This window comes from Herpailurus yagouaroundi, unplaced genomic scaffold, assembly GCF_014898765.1.
Source record: "Herpailurus yagouaroundi ecotype Mexico unplaced genomic scaffold, PumYag 82963, whole genome shotgun sequence".
NCBI lineage: Eukaryota > Metazoa > Chordata > Mammalia > Carnivora > Felidae > Herpailurus > Herpailurus yagouaroundi.
Window position 1 is genome coordinate 1,112 of NW_024421195.1, and position 2,281 is coordinate 3,392.

At 43.2% G+C, this 2,281-nt stretch overlaps 1 non-coding gene across 1 annotated transcript; it reads right to left on the reverse strand.

Moving 5' to 3' along the window:
* Positions 1-787: 787 nt before the first annotated feature.
* LOC121026339 (U1 spliceosomal RNA) lies at positions 788-957 on the reverse strand. The gene has a single exon (XR_005788333.1). It is a non-coding gene; the product is annotated as a U1 spliceosomal RNA (small nuclear RNA).
* Between the last annotated feature and the right edge of the window lie 1,324 nt (positions 958-2,281).

Below are 2,281 nucleotides of genomic sequence, written 5' to 3' on the forward strand. Positions count from 1 at the left end.
TCTACTCCCATCTTCTCTGAGTTTAATTGTTCAGTTCTAAAATTGCACACTCTTGAGTTCAGCCTGCTTCAACTCTGCCAGGCCTTAGCTGGCAGGAAATTAAGTGACAGTATTATTATTCACCATAATTACTTGCTAATGATAATTTATATTTAGAAATATGAGAAAATATAGAAAAGAGATATTTAGGAGAGCTTTTCAATCCATCTAATGCTGTTTAAATACCGGTACTAGCTTTGCATGTTGTGAGAACACTATCTTTACTTTGCTGGCCCCCATCATGCACCACCCTGCCCCATGATAGACCTCTACCTTTCAGTTTATTGTGTTCCAGTGTAAGATAACTGAACTTGCCTCCTTGGTCTCCAGTCCTTTGGGAAACTCAAAGAAAAAAGTTGTTGGAGACTATATGATTGATATAGTTTAAGTTGTGGATAGTAAGTTTCCAGTTATTGAAAGGAAAATGAGCCAACAAAAAAACTGTTCAATTTCTTGATTATTTGGGAAAAGTGAGATAATTATCATTAAAAAAAAATAATAAATCTGTAGTAGGTCAGGTAATAAAAATAAATGGCAACTTTTTAAAATAACCTTGTCCATTTTCAGAAACATAATTGTAATCTTTATAACCAAGTTAATTTCCTTAATAATGGCCTGAGGTTATTTCATTTTCTGGTTTTATCTGTATTTTTTAATGTTTATTTATTTATTGCTTGATTGATTTATTGATTTATTTCTGAGAGATAGAGAAAGAGAGAATGCAAGTGGGGAAGGGGAGCAGAGAGAGAGAGAGAGAGAATCTTTTTTAATTTTTTTCCCTCACTATCACAAATTATGCTGTCGAGTTTCCCACATTTGGGGAAATTGCAGGGGTCACCACATCTGGAGTGCAAAGGATAAGCCTTGCCCTGGGAAACCACCTTTGTGATCATAGTATCTTCCCTGCCAGATAAGTATTTTTAAGATTTTTTTAAATGTCTCATTTATTTTCAAGAGGGAGACAGAATACAAGCCAGGGAGGAGCAGAGAGGGAGACATAGAGTCTGAAGCAGGCTCCAGGCTGAGCTGTAAGCACAGAGCCCTACTTGGGGCTCAAACTCATGAACCGCGAGATCATGACCTGAGCTGAAGTCAGATGTTCAACCGACTGAGCCACCCAGGTGCCCTTGAGAGAATCATAAGCAATCTTAAGCTCAGTGCAGAGCCCGACACAGGTGTCAATCCCACGACCCTGAGCCGAAATCAAGTCAGACACTTAACAGACTGAGCCACCCAGGTGCCCCTTATCTGTATTTTTCAAATCAAAGAGAGCTACCAGCTCCACACTTAAGCCATAACCCTAAGCCTTAACAGATCCTGGAAGCCTAGATCAAGCCAAGACAGTGGGCATTAGAGGGGAGGAGCGCAGATGTGAAAGGTACTTGCGAGATGGAATCATCTGTGAGTGGATACACGTATGGAGAGAAGAAAACAGTAAGGTTGACTCTTAAATTTCTGACATGAGTGAGTGGGTAGAAGAGTGGCTTGGCACTCCAACCATTGAGTTAAGGCACCTGACCTGGGAAGAGGCTTTTTCAGGAAGATGAAGATCTTTCATCATTTGGGGCACGTGGCCCGCTGGATGAATATGGTCAGTAGGCAGTGGTCAGATGAGAGGCTTGGACTGGTACTGTAGACTGAGAGTGAGCTGGGTAGGCCACAGAAGCCAGTCCAGTTTCCAGATTTTGTGAGAATAACGACTGGGGGCTCTGCAAAGGCTATGTTTTATTCTACTTTATTCCAACCCTGTAAAGAATATACACCCACTGAGGTTACACAGACATGTAAAGTGGAAATGGCCCCCTAGGCCAATGTCTGGTCCCAAGAGTCCCTAGGGGTGAGGAGTCTGTAGGTCAGGAGAAGCAGAATCGTGGGGCTCAGTGTGCTGTCTTTTGTCCTATTTTAGGCAGGGCTTGGGGTAGTCCTTGGGGACCTCCTGGTCCCATCTTTTCTTCTCAGCATGTGACTGGTATAGTGCCCTATGCCTCCATCTGTCTCTTCTCTCTCCTTTGGTTGTCTCATCTGATCTTACGGCCTTGTTTGCCCTACGACTCCCACCTGTATACTCCAGCCAGGCCTCGGCCCTCGTCTCTGGACTTGTACACTCATCTGCCTTCTCATCCCCTAACTGTATGTCTACTAGATGTCTTGTTCTGCTCTCCCACTCCACTCCGTCTCCAACACCAGGCTCACTGCATCCCTAGCCCTCCACATCTCAAATGATGGCAATTCCATGACTCCA